The sequence below is a fragment of the Heliconius melpomene genome, chromosome 4 (assembly GCF_056956725.1).
Source record: "Heliconius melpomene rosina isolate 202511_hmr_F chromosome 4, ASM5695672v1, whole genome shotgun sequence".
Taxonomy (NCBI): domain Eukaryota; kingdom Metazoa; phylum Arthropoda; class Insecta; order Lepidoptera; family Nymphalidae; genus Heliconius; species Heliconius melpomene.
In genome coordinates, this window is record NC_140392.1 from 2,731,784 (window position 1) to 2,755,179 (window position 23,396).

Consider the following 23,396-nt stretch of genomic DNA (forward strand, 5'->3'; position numbering starts at 1 on the left):
CTTTTCTATGCCTCCAGGAAGACCTGAATAATTGATATCAATTCAGCTTGATATCTCCACGCGTTCTCGAGATAAATAGTCTTGACAGACCAACAAACGGGCAACAAAGTGATCCTACAAGGGTTCCGTTTAAACCTTTTCAGGTACGGAACCCTAAAAACGAAGTTCACGCTATACAAAGTTATATTGCAGCAAATAACTAACGAAGCATATTTTTCATCTCGTTGATGACACTTGAGAAGGCTGTATTTTCATGCCCTCATCTCGCACAGTGGGCGCAGCGTGAATAAGTTACATACAGAAAGTACTTTCCCCCTTGTTTTGAAAGACTTTGCACTGACAAAACAAAACGGTAGAACCAGTGACTTGCAATGTACTAGCACATTTTTACCTATAAGACTATAGGATTTTTGATTTGAGAATTTAAGTTCCTAAATATTTTTGAAGATGGTCGTGGCGCAGGGGCGTTAGTACGACTAAACGCGACAGATTGTGGAGAAAGGAAGTGTCGTAATGGGAACGGAGTATCTTAACACTAGGTTACCAGGCTCCCTCTGCCTACCCTGCTATGCGCGGGTTACAGCGTAAAAAAATCTTAGACTTAAAGACACTCCGTTCTTCACTTCTCCCTCAATTTTAAAAATCAACGCCCCGTACTAAGCAAACGAGACTTGTTAGTAGAGAGAGGAAAAAATTCACTCCCTCAAATGGAAATCTAACACACTAACTACTAGAAATATTTTTTGTTGTTGGAATTTACAATCAATGTCTTCAAGCAATGTCTGTTGTTTTTTAACAGTTCTAATACCCTAATTGACTATTTTAATTTAGATGTTATACTTACATTTACATATCTAAAAGACAAATACAAAATGGACATAATTTATCAACAAGTTTCCCGTAACAAACGTAATCCATATTATCCGTTTGTACGTCCATGGAGTATTTCAAAACTTAAATAAATAATGAAAACAGCGATCAATGGAAAGATTAACACAGTATAAAAAATCAAATATTTATTTTGTAAATATACCTACAACTGTACCATTTCAATATATTATGTACTTACATATATTTACGACGGTTTACAAAGGGGCGTTTTTTAAAAATATTTATTAACATTGCCAAAAAAAATAGTTATTTCTTCTTATTACGTTAAAAACCTATATAAAAAGATAATTTATTCCCATCAACCTCCACATAACTCAATAACAAACATTTTTTATGTGACAGAACTTTAGAAAGCTCTGGGAAACTATCGTACCTAAAGCGGTTTCGCCCGCATCGGTCCCCGAGCTTTGTGGAAAGACAAAGCATTGGGAGAGGCAAGATAAGTTTTAAAAAATATTTTTTTAAATCACTGAGCTAGTTTATCGCCACGGACGGACCAACATGGCATTTAGCTTAGTGTGGATTGTTTATTCAAAAATAAGAATAGGCGCAATAAAGGAGAGCTTTCGCTTTGTGAGAATCGTTTATTATTTATTTTTGTATGAATGTAACTTAAATTTAAACAGGGGTGACCCCGGTTGACTTTCGAGAAAACGTTATTGATGATACTGGAGGAAGGTCTCATGAAAGGAACAAAAGATGAGTATGAAGGAGTTGATGACAATGGACATAGGAAAAGAGACATGCGATGACTGTAATGGTGTAGCGTTTGGCATCTGAGGATGTGTGAAGCTAAATAAGATTTTGAAATTTTCAAAAAAGTTTCCTAAAGAAAATATAAATTTTCCGAAAACTACTTTGAGTGACTTTTCTTGTGTACGATAGATCTGATATAGGCCACCTCCAGCTTTACAAGTAAATACAGAACTATCAAAGTTAAGAAAAAAAACAAAAAGTACAATTTAACTTCTTTTTTTTTACAATTACAATGGATTATTTCGAAATTCGCTACTAGAGTACCACAGCTCAGTTTGTATCACACATTAGAGTAGAATACGTCGTGCGCGCTCGTAAAAAATGTTTTATGATGAAAGTTAAACAAGTCGCGTACCTATCTATATACATATATCATGCTTAAAAACAACGTCAACAGTCGACTTCGGGACGACCTGTCGAAATATTAAAATATGCATTCACTGTGTGCAGGAACTTTTAACACGCTATAGCACTGAAGGTTTACATAGCTATCTTTTTCAATATTTATATTAAAATAAAAAATAGTACCTAAAAGGCAGCTTTGCGCTTTTTCTCACATGGCAGGGTAGGTAGAGAAAAGCTAGTGTTAAAGCACTCCGTTCCTCATTTTCTGCCTAATTTTTTGGCGCCTGCCGAGATATTACGTGTTTAGCAATGGAATTCACGTCGCGCTTTATTTAACAGGGCAGGGAAACGAAAATAAATAATTTCCTCGAGTGGGAATCGAACTCATAACTCATAAATCGTCGTTATAACGGTGTCTCACTACATACTAACGACCCAAAATAATAATAAATATATTATATAAAACTAAATATAACGATATTTATTAACAATTTCAAATATTTCCTACACAAACGGGGCTATTGGAAAGAAATTCATACAAAACGATACTTGGCCGCGTGAATGCACCTTTAGCGTTGACGTCTGACTGCGCGCGTCATTTACTTTCTGCTAGCAAAGAGGCCATGAGAGGGACATTTTCAAAGGCGGTCCTCAGAAGAAGGGCTCTCGGCATTAGCCGACGGATGAATTACTGCCATGGAAAAAATGCTCGGAATTTTACGCTACTAATACCATTTCATGTAAAACATATATAAATCCGAATGTATAAAGGTATAATTACAACAAAAATGTTCGCTAGTTCAAATTTTGCTTTGGTTGTCAACACAAAGTATTGGGTTAGCATGTAAGTGCTAAGTATTTTAAAACAAATAAAAAAAATAATATCGAATAATTTGACTAAAAATTACTGAAAGAAATAGACAACTCTGATTGACTTTTTTAGGGTTCCGTTCCTCAAAAGGAAAAAACGGAACTCTTATAGGATCACTTTGTTGTCAATCATACGGAACCCTCGGTGGTAGGGGTGCTGATTCAAACTTTATGGTTTTTTTCTTTTAGCCTTTTTTTATTAATACGTTAATTTAAATATTTATATGTAGATTTGCATTCTTGAAACAAATTGATACTAAAAGTGTGCTTTTGTAAATTGTCAATTTGTAAGTTTAAATATTGCTGTCTATTCACGATGGAATCATTTTAATTTACAAAATGTTAAAGTTTACCTTGAATAATGAAGTTCTATTGACGCATAATACTACTGGGTAGTACTAGTAATTTACTTATAAGTAAAATATATAAAACTTCTCCGTTACTGATTGACTAACAGGCGACCCACTAAAAAAGTAAGAAAGCTGAAATTTATCAAGAAAAACCTTACCTACCCTCGATTAGGGAGTGGGAAGAGCACTGAGAGACTATTTCTCGAAAATTAAGAAAACAACAAAAAAACGAGACACTCACACACACACCCAAAGTTCCCACGACCACTGGGACCAAAATAAAACCGCATCAGAAATCACCTAGAAGAAGAACACATCTACACATAACTACACGTAGTTCCTAAAGTCTAATCCTCCTTTTTTCTGTAATCGGATAAAAGACCAGGTGCTACAAAAAAGTGATAGTATTGTACGGCCGGAATCCGATCGCCATTCGGTGGAAACGGAAATAAAAGAGCATTTAACGCGTTTCATTCGTTCAAAATAAAAGTGCCGAGTGGTTTTTATTTTGTACCGCTATATTTATTTTTAATGGCCCACTAACGACTCGGTTTGGTAGTGAATTAAAAGTATTTTTATAGAAATATCTACATAATTTAAAGTCTAAATAATATTTTTAACATATTTGAGGCCACTAGTGCCGCAGGGGCACAAGTATGTAAACATGACTGGTTGTGGGTTCGATCTCTACTCGAGGAAATTTAATATTTAATATTTAAATATTCTTTTTTTTATTTAAATATTTAAATATGTATCTTTTTTTTTCTAATAATATGTTTAAATTATGTGTAGCTCTGTACTGTACTTAGATAATATTTATAAGTAGAAAACTATAATTGGCTTTATTTTTTTGTATAAGTTTTTTTTTATAAGTAGTTAATAATATGCTGTTGTTTTCTGTAAAATAAAATAAAATAAAAAAATAAAAAAATATATATTTTCATTTCTTCACTATGTTATCGAGACATGCCAGGGCGTTGAATTACGCAACTCAACAATGTACTAAATATATTTAATTTTACATAATATAAGATATTTATATGTTCACAAATAGGTATTATATATTACAAGCACGTACATATATAGAAAATTGAATGAAAAATTCACGCTAGGTCTACAGAATGCCTTATAAGAGCGCCGTCTCGGCGGCACCTGAACCAACATTTGAGGCATAGTAATTTTGACTATATGTTATCATTGTTATTATTATTTAATATTATATTCATAATATTATCCAAAATTCTTATAGCGATATTGTTATTATTATTTAAGCTTACATAACCCAGTGGAAACCTAATGTAGGGTAACTCTCCGTTCGTACCTTACTCTCTAATTTTCGAGACATACAGTTTTCATTTAAAGCAGTGGCTTATACTTTAAAAACAATAAAAAAGTTTTACATAATATATAGCCATAAGATTATAGGTAATATGATAAAATAATACATTTTACTAATAGTTATTTATTATAGTTATAAATCACAATAGGTCCGCCAAATTTCATAGTAATAGCATAAGCATCGGTGGTTCAGTGGTAGAATGCTCGCCTGCCACGCGGGCGGCCCGGGTTCGATTCCCGGCCGATGCAACATAACTCTTCATATTTTCCTTTTTTACACATTTTTTAAAATTTATTTTTTCAATTATAAACATATTTTATAATTTTTAAAACTAATTATGCATTATTCATTTTTTACGAATCAATCTATTTCTAAATAATGGATAACTGTATATTCATTAACATTACTATCATCTACGTTTTACGAAATTTAATTCTAATCTATTTATTTAATTCACCTACAATCCTCCATACTTATACAATAATTGAGTGCACAAATTAATAATTTCTCTAGATTGCATCGTCTTATACAGGGTGGGGTCATTTCGGGGATGTTTCAAAGCGTCTTTAATGCACCGTCTATTAAGCCGTACGTAATCTGCGGGCTCCTCCGGCGGGTTGTCGGGACCAGGTGGAGGATTATAGACTCGCCTGCTACTTTAGTAATTTGGCAGGAGACTCTTGCTTCTGTATTAGTATTAGGCGTCTGGGTTTATATTTTTTGTTTTGATGTGATGATTAATTATATATGTTTTTTTAAATATTTACTTTAGGCAAAGCGCGGCGTTAAGTTACGCTACAATGCTTCATCCGATGGAACGTGGACCACAGTTTCTTAACACTAGGTTCCCTCAGCCTACCCTGCTATATGCAGAATTACATCAGTTCACTTAAAACTAAAATAATTAATAACCACACTAATGATACTAATGAAAATAACATGATACAGTAAGCACTAAACATATTAAGTACAGCCGAACCCGCCGTTTGGGTCGCACAAACACAAACAGTAAATTCATTTATTTACATTGCACTCGCCCGCTGCACTAACTGCTCGGGCACACTTACCGAAATGAAAACGATAACGAGGCCACAACGCCAAATTTCCAATTTGCAAAGCGAGATACGGCGTGCATATATTAGAACTTGTTTAGACTCTTTGAATCTTGAATGCTTTATATGTATTTTTTTTATTTTATAAGAGTATTTTTTTTAGAATGCATAAGGGTGTGTTTGTAAACGGGACAGGGTGTGGGTTTGATTCTTACTCGAGGAAATGAAATATTTAATATTTTTCCTGAAATATTACCCTATTATATACGTGAAAAAGCGTGAAGATGATTTTATTATAAGCACAAAAAACCCATTAAACGTTATATGGGAAAAAATGATGAATTAAAAATATGGTTAATAATTAACCCTGGCACTGACATTCCATCAAAATCCAATAAATATGTTTTCGCGTTAAATTTTGCATATACTAATTTATTATACCAATAAGTCGAGTGAAGCACTTTGTGAAACACTTCCGTCCAACGGAACTTAAGTTAATGAGTACAGTTTTACAACAATATTTAAGTGGAACTTGGCTCTTTTATTTAAATATTAGAAGAGGTGGTGAGAGAGATAACAAATATTCGTGAAAGGTAGAGAGTGACATGGTGCAGAGCGTGATTGTAATTCTAATTGGGATTGGGTTGGGGTAATGATTACATTGTAAATTATTGTCAATTAACAAAGAGAAAAAGAAACTCTGATTAACAAGCCACGACGTTGAGTTACGCTACTCAACGAGCTTCCTTTTTTTCCATTACTATTATTCACATATCTAACATAACACATTCCTCAAAAACCCAGCAGACACAAAACACCTCAAAAAAAAAAAACTCAAAGAAAAACCAAATCAACATTAAAAAGAACCCAAAAAAAAAACACAAAAACTTGAATAGAAAACTACCGTTCACACCGTCCCCCTAAAAAAGGGGCTGTAACAACATAACAATTGAAGCGTACAAATACCATTCGAAGGCAAACGAGTCGTACATCACGAGGACACATTTCCTTAACATACCTACAGTAAATATTTCCCTTGCCTAGTCCCGACACGTCCTCATAATAAAAACATCAAGAGAAACGGGCGTCGTTCAAAAAAAATAACGGAACATTACGCGATAAGTTCACAACCGCTCTAGCATTGTACAGTCGGAGCTATAAAATATATAGGGTATTACCGTTTTTAAAAGGAGCAAAATTGCTTATATTCTTCTTCGAGTGGAGTCAGACTGTTGTGTGATAAGCCTCTATAAAGGTATATCATATAAGTTCCAGATTCCTTTTTTTTTTACACGCTATATCCCGCGTGTAAATCGCGGAATCCAACGCCGCGCTACGCCTCGACTTCAGAGCGAAGAAATGAATATGTCAAATATTTTGTTTCCTCGAGTAGCCGCTTGCGTCTCTGCACTATAATTGACCTCAATTTTCTGAATGCTAAATAATTTTCATTTAACATAAGTTAATATAAAAAAATATTGACCATGTCACTATATACATATCGAAGAAAAAAATAGCATATTACACAGGTGTCCTTATAAATAATTATTACCAACACAAATATAATACAACAATAAATATATTCACAAAAAAAACAAATAAATATATAAATTTGAAATAATAGTCTAAATTGCTATATAAATATAGAAAAAAGGGCCATTATCGTTTCTATCTGTACATAGAATTGAGCATAATAAATATGGAAGACGTAGAATAGGCACAGGTGTTCGCGAACGTCGCTACCAAGACGAGAGGAGGTACGTGAAAAACTCGTTGGCGGAACAACAAAAAGAAACATACATCTCGTGGACGCCAGGTGCCGTATTCAGATAGTGCTGACGACGCCTGTCCATGATTTAGAGTGTGACCCGTTTCCGCTTTATTTATCGAAGTAAATCACGAATTTTATTCCTGACATTAGCTGGTGATTTATTAGCTGCTAGAAGTTTTGCTGGGCAGATGAAATTTCTCTAAATTCGTGGTGATGGTACGACTAGTTTAGTGATTATTGAGTATTTATAACTCTGAGATCACGGACTCAGTCTCCATTCAAAATAAATATTTGGATAATCAGAAAAACATGCTCTTAAGAGCTTTAAAAATTAAATCAAGGATTTTTTATAGAAAATTAGTTATTAGTTTTTTTGCATAGTAGACATTTTTTTTTTGTTTTAGAAACTGTATTAAACCTGGTATAAAACAAAACATTTTAGGCTGAATATTTGGATAATAATGAACAAACAATACGGTAATAAGCACTCAATTATACTAAATCATAATAAATTTAATGAGCTCGTTTCGACGCTTGTTGTGTTTAGTATTGAAATAAGTTTTAATAGCTAAAACTATTCATAAACTTATTCCATATGACACGTGCAGTTTAGTACTGGACGCCACTTGGCAAGTGATTTCATGTAGTTATAAGCGACGACTTTATACAATATTGTTTAATCTATTCAGTTTATTAAAGAATTTAATTAATGATTAACTTATCATCGTGATCAACGGAGCCGAAAAGTCGACACTAACATTAACGCTGATCTGGTCCAAAAGTTTTAAAAAGCCCAACATGCTATGGAACGAGCAATGCGGAGAGAAGTCTCTTTAAATGAAAAATCAGAATTGAGACTATCCAGAAGAGAACCCCATTTGTTTCGACTGGATGCAGAAGGCGGAGGACAAGGAGCCTGCTGCCACGCTGGGCAAGGCCTGTTTCTAGCAATGGGCCCGAATAAGCTGATTTGATTGATTGATTAATTATCATCATCATTGAAACTTTGCGATAGCCATTGCCTGATATACCTCTTCCAAGGATCCTGACGACATGATTTGTTAGTGTCAAGTTATTTAAATCGATAAATTACGAATATATTTTACAAAATAATTTAAAAAACGCCCAAAGTAAAAAAAAACACTAGATAACATGCAAAACCAATCTATTAAACGGAACATTTATCTAAAATAGCAAAGTAGAAAATTTCCTTGGATTCCAAAACTTATTATCGCGTAAGTTAAGCATACCCTTACAGGACTTAAGCCCCATCCCCTAGCTGGCCAACAGAGTTTTATCGGCGGAATGTGGGCCGTAAACGTTCACATGGTAATGCGACCGCGCTATAAAAAGTTTTTCATAGAAAAACTTAGGGGACCTCGAATAATGCTATCGAGACGAAGGTTTGATGGCCACTCGTATTCGACGTGTGGAGTTTAATGGAACAAACATATCGCTTTATTACTGCTCTCGTCTGACCTACTTTTAGATGTGCAAAGTAAATACCATTAAGTCGACAAAATTACATGTTTACAATATGAACACGAATTCATTTGCCACGTGTTAAATGCAGTGAAATTATTTACCTATTTTTATGTCAACATACACACACTTATATTTATAATATTTATATATTTTAAGTAAATTTGCATGATAAATGTTCTCTTTTCTCTGTTTTTTCTCTCTCATTTTTGATCTATCGTTTTCACGACTTTTTTGTCTAAAGTAATCATATCTACCATTCACGACATGCCAAGATTAATTCATAATTAAAATCACAATTGCTTCTATTATGTTAATTTTTATCTTAAATGCAAAAAATCGTTTAACATTTAAGCTTCATTTTATAAATTTTACATAAAATTGCAAAATTAACAACAATAAACCCACTCAGTTTCCATTTTCACAGCAAAATTGACAAGTAGGTACCTACATAAAATTACCGTAATAGCGGGCGAAATTCAAAATTAGCATTCCAAGTGGTACAAATTCGATTGTTTATTACGAACACGCCAATATTGGTAGGTACTATTATACATACATACATATGTATGTGCCTTCCATTAGATGCCTTGCAATTGCCCCGAAGCAACTTCATAGTTTCCATATTATATATTGTAGCCTTGATTATTTTACAGTTAGTGAATACACATTACATTTCATACTATTGTATTTTTTTTTTCAGCTTCACGATGTTTCCCGCACACAGAAGGAGTTGGTAGAGGGAAACTAAGTAGTTTGGTGGAAAGGGTTTCCGCTGGGTTTAGTGGGTAGGATCGGTTTGACGGTGTGATTCCCACAGTACCGCTCATCCGTAAGGCACTGGCCTTCTGTATGAGCGGTCTGAGTAAATGCATTTCCCAGGGATAAAAAAATAAATAAAATAAAATAAAAAAAAGGGGAAACTAAGTACCTAATGTTAAAGACACTCCGTTCTCCATTAAGATACCTCCGTCCTCCTCTGTTCATCTACTTAGCAGTCGAAATTAGAGTCAAATTGAGGACACACAGACATCGAACCATTGACGCAGCTGGTCGCTCACTTAAAAAATAAGCCAAAGACGAGCTAGATTATGATTAATATTGAAAGCAATCAAATATGACACAACAGTCATAGCTCATAATAGGTCCAGACTAGGCCTAGGGTCTAGACCTGAAACCTCAACAATGCCTAGACCTAGCAATATATAGTAATAATTTACATAGCTAAAGAGACCTAAATTCGAGTTAAAGGATGTCTCAGCATGTAGCCCATTGAAGCGAAGCAATCAATGATAGGACCCGTATAGGCAGTGGAGATTATCTTAATAGCGATGTCGAATTATGTATTCGTGACGCACAAACGTGCTAAATGAGAGGCCAATCAGCGGAGGGATGTCAGAGGTATTGTTTGTTTATATTGGTTTTCTTTTTTACAATAATTATGCAAAACAAATAACAATTTAATATTAAATGCACGATACATCGATTATGGTGTTACGTGTTTTATTATATAATGGGCTATTGATGATAATTTCGTAGTTGCGAGTTCAAATCCCAAATAGATTAACCAAGTACCTATTGTTGTCTGTCTGATTGTAAATGTGATGGTTATCCCCTCTCCTCCTCCTCCATTCCTCTTGGAAGTAATTATATTGAAATTATTTTTTATTCCTCCACTCGTTGAATGCCACCTCTCAACTTGTAATGTCTCGAAATTTGGACAGAACATAGAGAACAGAGATTCTTTCGTTTCGTTCACCTACCCTCCTAAATTTATCTAAATAATAATATATTTAGTAGATATTTCGTAATACAAATAATTGCAAGAGATTGAAATGCGAGTCACAAATATTTAAGTACCACTTATAGAGAATATCAACTTGTACTATTTTCGTATTTTAACAACCCTGCCTGCCCCTTTGTACTGAGTGAAGGGTAAAACGGTTGTGACGTGACAACAGGCCAAAATCGATTCACATAAATATGTTAGTGACGCTGTCAACCATTTTGGACGAACATGATCCTTTTTTAACAGTACCTATATAAATATTGGTTTTATGTTGCATTTAAGGTAATTTTGTATTAGGGTAAATTCGAATGAAAATTGTTAAAAGAATATGTATAATTTCTTAATTGAGATGAATTTGACAGACTTAACGACTATGTATGTACTAAAGAAATATTTTGGCAATTGTAATAACAAACGTGCACTACGTTTTATTTCATGTTTTTAAATAATATAATACACCAGATGCTATTTCGTAACGATTTTAGCTTTACGCAGTATCCTACTCACAACAGTGCAGACAGAGGGAACCTGGGAACCTAGTGTTACCATTAAGTCCCAACAATCCGCCAAATTCTGAAGGCATTGCGAGTTGATACTAGTAATAGTTAAAAAATAAATTTAATGTAACAAAATTCCTATGAGAGGAGCACCTTACAAGTTTAACAACTTTTATCTACCCTCGATGTACTCAGGTAAGTTCGAACAACAAGGTTAATACTTTTTATCCAGTCTCGTTGTTTTGTGAGCACGTTCCTAACGCTCCCTTAGATATTGGTCGCGATACGGGACTACCCGAACTTTTATATTTAGGTTCCATTTTAGTGAAAATAAAGCTAATATACTCGTATCAATATCAATACTACCCCTTACATAGCAAGGTAGGCAGAGTGAACCAAATGTAAAGACACTCTGTTCCCCATTTTCCGCCGAATTCCGGAGGTGTTGAGTGGCGCAACTCAACTCCGCACTTTGAAAAACTTTTTATAATACTACTCTTAATAAAATCCAACTATTTTTATCTACTAAAGCTTGGAATAAATATAATAATATTTCCCAGTTAGTTATCTATAGACTTCCACATCATTAGCAATGAAGAACCCCTAAGGCAGCACTTGCCGGGAACCTATAGGGTTGTTTTATACCTACAACAATACACTTATTATTCGAATGGGTCATCAAGGGAATGAATATTCCGCTGCTAATGGAGCCGTGCTTTCATTAAAACTTACATAATATGGCCCTGTGCGCGTGAATAATTACACTTCTTTGGAATATGAATGAGATTATGGTCTTACGTCATGTTTGTACTGGGCATCCCTTACTAATTATAGTGTTGTTTCACGCTGTATCCCGCATATAGCAGGATAGGCAGAGAGAACCTAGTGTTAATGCACTCTGTTCCCCACTTTCTGCCGTTTTTTGCATATTGAGAACGGAGATCGGGACTCAACGGCGCACTTTGCCGCGACTCCAAAGAAATTGACCATTAAACATCTTCGAGTTTAAATCGAACCCACAACCTGTCGCGTTTACGAACACAAATTTGTGATCTGCACAACGATCGGCCTCTGGCATATGCTAATAGCCAGAGGCCGATATTTCAAATTTTTACTATTAAATTCAAGGTAAAAGCGGAAATCAGAAAATCTTAACGACAAGACAGTCCAGTAGAAAAATATCAAAAATGAAAATGGTATCTATAATTTATTTAACAGTGTAATACAGGACGAGGTGGCCGAGAGGTTAAGGCGTTGGACTGCTAATCCAATGTGCTCTGCACGCGTGGGTTCGAATCCCATCCTCGTCGTTTTTATATCAATTTATATTTTATTTTCAACCTTTTTTACCTTTCTAAACCTTTTTTTAAAAGAAAAAAATTAATATAAGTCAAATTATCCTTTACAACATCGTAAAAAACAAAGAGATAATAAGAGATATTTAATTACTAATAGCTATAGCTATAGATATGATTACAAACGATTATTTATACTTTTATATCAGAAACTGTAAACTTTCATCCCCGAGAGAAATAAACTGTGGTAAAATATTTAGTTTCGTCTATTTTTAAAGTTAGCGTGGCCCGAGCAAATATTTCTATACTACTTAAACTACGACAGTTGTTTTTAATAAATTCGACAACAATGAATAAAGTTACACTATTTAAAATATTTCATTTAGCATGTAAAATTTCATTTATATCTATACTAATATGAGAAAGCTGAAGAGTGTGTTTGTTTGAACCCGCTAATCTCAGGAAGTACCGGTTAGAATTGAGGAATTATTTTTATGGTATGGTATATCGACAATGTATCATACATAACTCTTAGATATTTCCATTGGATCACGCAGGCGAAGATCAGAATTAGAATTAGAATCAGAATTCGACGGAAAGTGGGGAACGGCAGTGTCTTAATGAAAACAGTGTGATTTAACACTAGGTTCACAGCGTTAAACTAGAAAAGCCATTTCATCCACATATTACAATTTAATTAACGCAACACAATAACATTTCATTATAAAATGAAATGAATTGAACATTAGTAGCCATACAAACGTCGTGCGCGCATGTCACCGGCCGGGCCACTAGGAAACGCCTTTGTTTTCGAAGAGAACGCAACCCATTCGACGGGAAATAAAGTAAATCTACACTAAGTATATACATACATAGCTTAGGTTGAGAAAAAACATAATTTCCCTAGCCTGGGTTACCTATTTAAAAATTTATAATTAACAGTTATAAGTTTTTGTGTCGAGTCGTTTACTTATTTTAGATTCTGTGAACTGAGTCTAGGTACAAATAGAAATAAGAAATAAATTTTTCATTAAAAAAAAAAATTTTAAAAATTTTTCATTAAAAAAAAACTTAAAAAAAATATTAATTTGGGATAACTTATAAAAAAAAGGAAATATAAAAATTTAGATTCAATTAGGGTAGGTAGAATACTTTTATCACTGTCTAGAGGTAGTTAAGCACTACCTGACACGCAATCTCTTAATATCTAGTATTTTGAACGATCTAGATAGAAGAAAGGATCGTCTGCTGTTGAGAAATAAGTTGAAGCATTCCTATTTATCAAACACTTGGATGTGCAACCCTACAGCTTTTCCTGAACTTGAGGATAAGGGCTTCCTTACAACGTAACGAATACACTAGAAAATATTAAATAGTTAACAGATATCTTTATTAGATTTCAAATATGATTAAAATAAATTAATCCATTATCTGGGGCCAGACGTGGCGCATGGGAGAAGTTGTGGGTTCAATTCCCACTGGAGGAAATGAAATAATTAATATTTTACGTAGAGTTCCGACACTCAACAGGCAATGCTTTCAGAAAAGAGCGCAAAGTGGGTAACGAAAGAATCTTAAAGTCGGGTTCCCAGTTTCCCTCTGCCTACTGTGCTATGTGCGAGAAGCCAAAAATAAATAAAGTATTTTATATTAATAACATTTCTTGCAATATTTTTGATATCTTCCATTAGTTTTAGACACCAAATAATTGTTTTGTATCTACAAAATATATTTGAGGTAATAGGAGAATCGTATACACCGTTACTAAATAAAACCGCGGCTAGTACCAACTGAAAAAACTATTTTAACGAATTGTACAGTTGTTCAAACTAAATTGTACATACAATTTTGATAAAATTGTTACAGCAATGTTTATTTTGTATCAAAAATAAAATAAATCAGCTTCACGCTGTATCCCGAACACAGCAGGGTAGGCAGAGGGAAGCGTAGTGTTAAGACACTCCATTCCCCACTTTCTGCTGAATTCTGGATGCATTGCCTGTTGAGTGGCAGAACTAAACGCCGCGCTTTGCCTCGACACCAGAGCGAAGGAATGGAAATATAAACGTAAATAAATATTTTACTTCCTCGAGTGGGGTTTCGAACCCACAACCGTCGCGTTACAGCCGCACCTTTGTGCCACTGCGCCACAACGGCCTTTTTTGTATCAGCTCACCTAAAACTTGTGCCAGTATGTTGAATTACGTTTCGTACTTACTTATTCACTTCAAGAAGAAGTAACTTTGAATAAATTAAGTTAGATAAGAAACCTTTTAAGTTATAAAGCCTAATTACCTTTGTTGTTGTCTGTTGGAGCGGCACGTAATTTGATAATAAAGCTAAGTGTCTTCTCACTCTACTTTTTCTTGTGCTCATACTAATAACCTATACAAATATTCATAGAAAAAATTATGAAGTTGAATAAAATATCTCTATGTTAATAAATAACTTGTAATAAATTATAATGTAAAAATCATCGTGGCAATTTGATATTTGAATAGCGTTAATAAAATAGGGTCCGAAGTAAATTCCGAAGGTATTGCGTTTTAAGTGGCATAACTCAACGCCAACGAAAAGGAAATATAAATTTAAATAAATATCTATATTTAATTCCCTCGAGTGGGGATCGAATCCACAACCACTTTCAAACACACTTTGTGCCCTGCCTACATACCTACAACTAAAAGAGTGAACATAAAATAATGGTTTCGCACGAAATTGGTAATTTCGATGAATACTTTATGATAACGCAGTTACGGGGGATTGCCGTGACGGAATAACAGTAAATTTGCCGTTTACGACCCAACTTTGATCCGTACATTGTATTAAATAGTAGTTAAAAACTACTTTTTAGTTACTTTTGATAACCACTTAAAATTGGTAGTTTGTAAAGTGTTTGATAATGATCTATATTGATAACATTGTGGTAGAGTTGAAAAGTATTCGATTTGTAATACGCGATGGCTGTGGATTCGAATCACACACAAGAACAAATATATTTATTTTTTAAATATATGTATGTCCCCTCTCTTTCTCTAGAATCCTTGGGTCAGTAGTGGAAACCGCATTAAAATCCGTAGCGCAGTTTGAAAAAACTAACAAATCTATTTAATTTATCCTACGAAAAATATTATGATTGGGTTAGCAAGAATGTGGGGTTGCGTTTCCAAATTGCAAGCAACTGTTGAGTTTCTTGTCTGCTCTTCTCAGCTGACCTTGCTGTACACTAATATCAATTCATTTCAATCAATTCTAGGTAATTTGACAATTCAAAAGTGCTAGTAATGGCCTAATTGAAATAAAGATATAATTTTTTAAGGTCATATCTTTAAAACAGCTTTCACGTCGACAGCTTTAACGCGAGATATAAATAAAATACATAATATGTGTACTATATCCTATACATGTCGGATAAACATAATAATTATCAACGATAGCATCCAGCCCAGTTTCATCCAAACGTAAAAATACTATTTTACATACAGCACAAATTGAAATCTTCGGGTTAGTTGTTTAAATTGAAATATGAATCGACACACGCCCGGAACTCGTCAAACACACATGTAATTGAAATGAAAATTCGAAAGAGTTATTCGAATTGAATATGTTTATGTATGGGGGAACAAGGATCGGGTCAAAATTATCATTTTTGTGTTATACCTACCCGAAGTTTATGGTACACTGCCCATATACAAAAAAAGGGTTTACTGTAGATAAAAAAATATTGCTGAAAATGAAATGTGTAAAAATATAACAAATAAACTGTTTAGATTCACTTACAAAAACGAATATTTAATTGGTGTTTATATAATTGTACATAAAAGTTAATTCAATTCACTTATATAATCTATCTAATCTAAAAAGATAATAATTTTAATTTACACAAAAAATCTAGTCATCTCAATTAGATCTACAGAAAAAAATACGAATCACAAACAAAAATACCACAAATTATTTTCCGTTCAAAAACTAAAACCATTATTAAAAGCTAAAACCTAAAATAAACTATTGGTATATATACGAACGAGCATACAAAACCACACACTGTTTTATTTTGATCTGCGATCCCAGTTTTTCGCCCTGCTGAATATTCAACTTGTCCAATATTTATTGATACGTTGGAATACCGACACATTTCAATTGATATATAGTCAAAAATGCACATCAATAATTGTATTTTGTATATAACCTTTCAAAATGTAAATAATTATTATAAATCTGTCGAAATGGTAATAACTCTGGGTAGCTTATCTTGTTTTAAATTAAAGTTGTATAAAAAATTGTATATAACAAAAAAAAATAAAAAAAAGTGATACATTAATACGTTTTTTTATATCTATGACAGATTTCAAACTTTATAAGTCTAATAGAATTGTCTTTTTAAAATGTATATTTCGCTTTGGTGTCGAGGCAAAGGGCGGCGTTAAGTTCTGTCACTTAACACGCAATGCCTCCAGAATTCGGGACAATGAAAGTGGGGAACAGAGTATCTTAACTGTACGTCCTCTCTGCCTATCCTGTTGTGTGCGGGATGCAGCGTGATTTTATTAACAAAACTTATTTAAAAAATATTTAAATAAAGCAACAAAAAACTAAAATAAATAAAAGCAACACAAATGGACCATTAAACATTCACCCTGTACGTACTGTACGATTCTCAAAGAATCAGATAAAATTGTAAATAAATAACAAAATCGGTAATAATACTGTAACGGAATATATCAAAATCGTATACATAAATCACGCTGTCGTGTCAACTGACGCGTTTCCTTGTCGGGTTATTTGCCTTCTAATGGACGGAGTTGTGACATATTAGGGCTCTAATGAATTCTTAGTAACGTATAAATTGTAAATAAACATTGTTATATTTACTTTCATAACTGATAAATATAAAACCATTATATATTTGTTTTCATATAAAAAAATATATATGTTTTACCAGTCGAGGCGCGTACTCTTGCGCCTAGCGTGTGAATGTAAGTGCGACAGGTTGTGGGTTGGATTCTCATCGGAGGTAATGAAATATATAATATTTTCTTTTATTCGCGTAATATTTTCTTTTATTCCGGCGTGGAGGCAAGCAAGTAATGATTGTGGAATTTGAAAAAAATAAAACAATGAACTCTAATAAACGCTTTAAATAAAAAAAAACTAAAAAAAAATAAATAAAAGTAGCCAGAGAAAAAAAACGCAGAAAATCCGCCAAGATTACATTTCAGCTCACGTAGTGGATGATCCTTGCGGAGTCGAACCGTTCCTATTTGGGCCCGAATGTATTGTATACGACCATTGTGCTCGTTGGTAACATATTGCGTTACCTGTGTTACCTTGAACGGTTGGGCTTTGGTGGAAATTTAGGTGTTGAGGATATTTGTTAGCTTACAGCTCTACTATACTATACTAGCGCTTGCCTTGAGTTTCGCTTCCGTGGTCAAATTGGAATGCTATACCTCCAGAATTCGCCGGAAAGTGTGGAGCGGAGTGTCCTAACACTACGCTCTAACCCTCCCTACCCTGCAATTTGCGGGATACAGAGTGAAGTGAAAGAGAAGTGAAGAGTGAAGTGAGTGAAAAAGTAAGATTTTTCAACATAATTTATACTACAATTTTTACAACATTGAAAAACAAATTGGATTAACATAAAAAGTTACAACTTCAGCAGTATATCAGTGGAAATGTGAACTTTTTCTGACGAGTTAAATGTGGTTTAACTTTTCACTGAAAACCACTTGTTAAGGCGATAAAAAAGTATGAGTTTACGGTGAGGTGTAACGGAAGCAGTTCACGCTAATAGCTCGAAATTAACTCGAATACGAGTATATTATGTAGGTACTAAGAAAATATAAAGAAATCAGAATTCGTAAATTATTTGTATTACCTATTGTTTTTTTAGAGATTCAAGGGGTAACGGGGTCCTATTATTAAGATTCCGCTCTCCGTTTTCCTATTTGTCTGTCCATCTGTCAACTGTATCTCTTGAACTGTGATAGTAAGACAGTTAAAATTTTCTCATATACATTTCTGTTGTCGCTACAAAAATAAATACTAAAGAATAGAATAAAATATATTTTTAAAGGCATACAGCAAATTTGACTTTTTTGCACTTTAATAACGCCATTAAAAGGGGCATATAAATCTTCCTTTAAGTACATTAACATAGAAAACTTTAATAAGATTATGTACCAATACAAACAAACAGTTTCGCACAACATAACACACGAACAAGAAACAACCCATTCAGTTCACATACGTCGCGCCGACGGCTTTAAACCTAATATAATATTCCAATGAAAAGCAAAGGGTGACAGGTGTTCAGAAATCGGGTATGAAAAATGCCGCCGCCTCGAGAATCACCTAATGGGAGGATGTGTCACCGGATAGAAGTAGGTGCGAATAGAGTTTTCGTTTTCTTCGGAGATTCTTTGTGAGAGTAATAAGCACGGAATGTGCCAGATGGTCGCCGGGTGTTCCGTGCTCGCTTCATTTATCACAGCCGTAGTACGTATGTAGGTTTGTAGAGAATATTTATGCTTTATGACGCCGTAATGGATGTTATGGCGCATTGGCACAAGTTTGTTGGGTTCGATACCCATATCCATATTCACGGCGGAATAAATTATTATTTATTAATAATTGTTATTGGCAACATGGCAAAACGCAGCGTAGAGTTCTAAATTTTATAAAAAATTCAGCAAAATGGAGGAACGGAGTGTCTTAACACTAGGTTTCCTCTACCTACCCTGATATATGCGGGATACAGCGTGAAGCTAAAAAAAGTCGTAATACAATACGGGAAAGAACCCTTCACGCAGTCTGGACTTAAGGCTCGGAAAAATTAATGTAGGACGCACGAGAGGGGTTCGTTAGAACGAGAGTTGGAAGTATGTGTTGAAATATAAAGTAGGAGATTTATGAGCCGGTCGGTTTGTTTAAGCAAAGGATGTGAAGGATTTTTTTATATTGTGTAATCTGTATAATTATATACAAAGATTTTTTAATAATGAATAATCACTATCACTAGCAAGGTGGGTAACGGGAACTTAGTGTTAATACACTTCGTTTCCCCATTTACCGCCGAATTCTGGAGGCTTGCTGCCTCGTTGTGTCTAGGTAAAGCGCCGTTATTTCTTAAGGAATTTTATTTTAGCTACGAAAATTATAATAGAAGAAGATAAGAAGATAAACCTATAGCTAACTGTTTATACTTTGAAACGGGCAAACAACGCGAAAGCCGGTGAGAGTAAGGCAGCTTGGATACTTTTAACACGATGTCGTTAAAGTTAGAACAAAGAGTAATTTTTAATTACAAAGTTCCGAGATAAAACATGTTGCGACTTACGCGGCCAACTTATCTTTTGTTTGGGCAATTTAACATTTTAGAGATTTATTTAGATGTTGGTACCATTGTGGCGGAGATGGCGCATCCCTAACTGAATGTAATAGTTTTGGCTTCTTCCGCATATAGCAGAGTAGACCTTAGAGGGAACCTATATAATATATAGTAAAACTATATATTATAATTTGTATATATAATATAAGTATCGTCTATGTATAATATATCAAAAATTATTATGTTATTTATTTGTATTCATATCGCTCTTTATTACTTATGCACTACCGTTATATCCTGCTCTATCGTAAGTTTATGTTAGTTAAGGCTACCTGTAAGGGATCACTAATAGTGATAAGGTCGCCCTTGCATGCTACTCTATGTCTTCTGTCTTACTATTTAGTTATGTGTTTGTTTATGTATGCAATAAAGAGTGTTATCTATCTATCTTATCTAGTGATACGACACCCCGTTCTCCACTTTCCGCCGCTCGAAGCACAGTGAACTCAACGCCGCGCTTGGCCTGGCTTGTTACCAGAGCGAAAGAAAACAATATTAAACATTTCATTTCCACCGACTAGTGATCGAACCCACAACCATCGCTTCTATAGTCCCATGCGTTTTCTCTACATAAAATTAACACGGTTTATTTCTGTTCTTAAACAATACGGATCTTTCTCAATGTAGCGCTTTGGGTTACTAAAGCTGTAGTTTAAATTAATTAAAACCCTCGAATGACTTCGATCCATCAGAACTTACAACCATCACGTTTACAGACGTTGACTCCCTGCGTCACGGCGGCTTCATCTCTCTCTACATGCATGCACCTACATATTTACGCATATGGCATAATATCCAATTAAGGCCATGTGTCTCCATAGATAAGAACCCGTACTAATTACGTGAAAGAGGGCCAAGTGCACAATCTGATTAGGTGGTACGAGACAAAGGTTTTACAAAGCAGTTATTATGTCCGGGCGTCGTATTAATCGCATTAACGGTGTCCACAAAATGGCCGCAGCATATTCGTTCGCGTTAATCTTACGGCTAACTATGGCTATAAGAACTGACATTGATAAAAAAATTCGTTCCCCACTTGCCGCCTAATTCTAGAGGATTTGCGTGTCAAATGGCGAAACATAACGCCGTTTTTTGCCTAGTTATCAGAGACTAAATATTTCATACGAAAATTAAGAATTCATCTACCCCCATCCCTCTTCTGCTTTCTATATCTACGTTATATCCATACAATACCGTTACATTATTGGCGACTAAAATACGGCTAAATGAATTTATCGTTGAGGCCATTATATACGCCATTAGAACGTGCTAAGTAAGCCTGTGACTGTAGACACGTGTGAGTTGTAGGCGTTGGATGACGATACATTCTTCCTAATTAAGAACTGTAAACACGATGGATGTAGATTCGATATCTGCTTCAGGAATTATGAGACACAAGACGGCAACCAATAAAGGTTTTTTCTGCTTTTAATTAGTTAAGTATATGAATCTATACAATTTTTAATTCATTTTCTCGCTCTTGTAAAGAGGCAAAAGTGCGGCGTTAAGTTCCGCGACTCAACATGCAATGTCTCCAGAATGCGACTGAAAATGGGGAACGGAGTGAATTATCACTAGGTTCCTTCTGTCAGGGCAGCCATGTGCGGAATACAGCGTGAAGCTAAAAAAATTACTAAATATTTTTAAAGAGAGAATGAAACAACTCAAATATTATTACATTTTTTCAATTTAAAAAATAATACATAAAAAAATCTTTTCATAGGCGCGACCCAGTTATAACAACCTTCATTTAAAGATCATTTTTCAATTATTATAAAAGTCATTAAACACAATAAGAATGAAACTGTATAGGTCGGAATTTTAACAAAAAAGTCAAATGAATACTATCTTTCATGCAAAAAATATATTTAAGTATTTATTTATTTACTACTGGACCCGAACACGGCTACGCCCGCTTGAACTATACAAATATTTATTAAATATATTTGTGAAATTATTTTCAGTTTTCAATAGAGAGATGCGTTAAGCAAGCACATTTTGGGTGACGTTTTCTAACAACAAACTTTCCAAATCGTTGCTTAGCAACGGCGGTTGTTATAAACATGGCGGAATAAATTGCATGTCAAATTAATAAGTATTTTAATATATTGATATATATCGAAAATATTACAAATATGAGAAAAAAAGTATCCTATGTTCATCCCGAGACCCTCAAGCATCTCTATATGAGTATTTTATCACAATTAAATTAGCGGTTTGGCCCTGATTGCGTAAAAGACAGACAGACAGAGTTACTTTCGAATTTATAATGTAGGTATGGATTGATCAATTCAAAAAAAACAACATTTTACGAATAGTATCCTATAAGATAGACGGCATTTCAAGTGTTTACAGTAAATAATACATAATAATACACCAGTTAATTTGTAATTAACAGAAGATTAACGGACTAAATTAATTAATACATTAATAATGCCACCAATGCTATAATATTATATTATCGAAGTTTACTTAAGCTCAAATAGTAATACATACTTCAAATAATCATGGACTGCATTCCCTTATACGGTCTTGAATAATATAATATACTACTTATTATAATCTTTGTACAAAAATATATATTTGTGGATTTTTATTTTATTGGTTTTTTTTATTAAATATTTTATATTATATAAAAAAATATTTCTTTAGATACTCTCCCATCCTGCTTTATCCGTATTAATTAAAAAGTTCTTTCACCATTATTCTTTAGATGAGTCCTTAAACAAGTTGTACAAACTCACTATTAATTAATTATTAGAGATATAAAAAAGTTGTTTCTTCATTGTTTTTTTGCTATTTTCAATGATAGTAGCAAAATATCTTAATAAAAAATAGTGACTTATCGAAGAAATATTTCCAGTGAAATATTTAATATTTTGACGAAACCGCCACGTTGAGTTGCGCCAATCAACATGAATTCGACATAAAGTAGAGAATGGAAGTATCTTAACACTAGGTGCCCCAGGTTCCGTCTGCGTAACCCGAATATAGCGTAAAACTATAAAAAAATAAAAGAAACATACATGTACTTCATTCGTCATAGCAAAAATAATTTTAAAGTTAACACATTCTACTCTTCACTTTTTACCTTCTCAGAATGGGAAAAAGTAAATATTTTACCCGATACATAATAGAACCCGTTTAAAATCACACACTGTACCACTAAACCACGACGACGCGCATTTAATATCTATTAATAAACAATTCGAACCTACACTATGACGATAGTAATTTCCACATTTAATTTGTAACACACAAGAGATCTCCGCCGTCACAATTCAGTTATAACATACGCTCGAGTAAATACTAAAGCAAGCCTAAGCCGAACCATGAAATGCGGTAGAAACTATCTTCAGATATAGTTCAGTTGAAGTTGAAGTTGAAGTTTGTTGAAATGAAATCGAAATCTGTTCGCTTGATACAGATGCTTCGTGACAAATTAATTTATGTTGGGGTTTGCCTTTTATTAAGGAAAATGTATAAAGACATCTATTTTTAATTAGAATAGGTGAGGGGTTATAAATATAATTAAAACTAGCGGACGCGCGCAGCTTCGCTTGCGTATT

The 23,396-nt window shown here is 33.9% G+C and overlaps 1 protein-coding gene and 1 non-coding gene across 3 annotated transcripts in view; one reads left to right on the forward strand and one right to left on the reverse strand.

Moving 5' to 3' along the window:
- The window catches only part of LOC146539412 (furin-like protease 2), a 198,555-nt gene that overhangs the window by 40,227 nt on the left and 134,932 nt on the right, over nucleotides 1–23,396 (reverse strand). The window lies entirely within an intron of this gene.
- On the forward strand, nucleotides 12,371–12,452 carry TRNAS-GCU (transfer RNA serine (anticodon GCU)). Its single transcript has one exon. It is a non-coding gene; the product is annotated as a tRNA-Ser (tRNA).